This window comes from Chelonoidis abingdonii, chromosome 5 (assembly GCF_003597395.2).
Source record: "Chelonoidis abingdonii isolate Lonesome George chromosome 5, CheloAbing_2.0, whole genome shotgun sequence".
In the NCBI taxonomy this organism is placed as follows: Eukaryota; Metazoa; Chordata; order Testudines; family Testudinidae; genus Chelonoidis; species Chelonoidis abingdonii.
Window position 1 is genome coordinate 14,834,301 of NC_133773.1, and position 635 is coordinate 14,834,935.

A 635-nucleotide genomic window follows, 5' to 3' on the forward strand; every position below is an offset into this window, starting at 1 on the left:
CTGTATTCCCTAGCATTATGAAGGATTGTTTATAAAACACAGTGTGAGGGCTGGGTCTATCCATACCCACACAGAGAGGGGTCCCTGCCCCAAGGAACTTACAGGGTCGATTAATGTGGCACATGATAGGTCCCTTGCCAGGCACATGTTAGTTCGGCACCACTCCGGAGGGAAGGACACAGATTCCAGGTGCAGAAGACGCTGTTTAAAATTCATGACAGTCCGGTCATCGCTTGCAGGCCTGGGGCCCGCTGTGTGAAGATGTGAACCAGAGCCAGCTGCAGCCACGCAGCTGCCGGAGGGGGGCGGGGGGGCTGTGCAGCCTTTCGGGAGTTTAATTCCCCCGGTCCCAGCGACGAGCTCTGCAAGGGGGGCTCGTGTGCAGCAAGTCCCAGTGCAGGAGCTCTCTGCCGGGGGCACGTGTGGGGCACAGGTCGCTGTGACCCCACTCCCCAGGGAACCCCCCCGGCGCTGGAAGCGGTCCCCAGGCTCACAGCTGGGCTCGCCGCGCTCCCTGCACACATGGTTCCTGCAGCGGCCCGGGCGGACTCGGGCACTTGCCAGCGCGCAGGGGAGGGCACGTCCCGCCCCGCCCCACGCCCGGGGCTCGCTCTGCCCGAGGGGGCCGCGGGAGG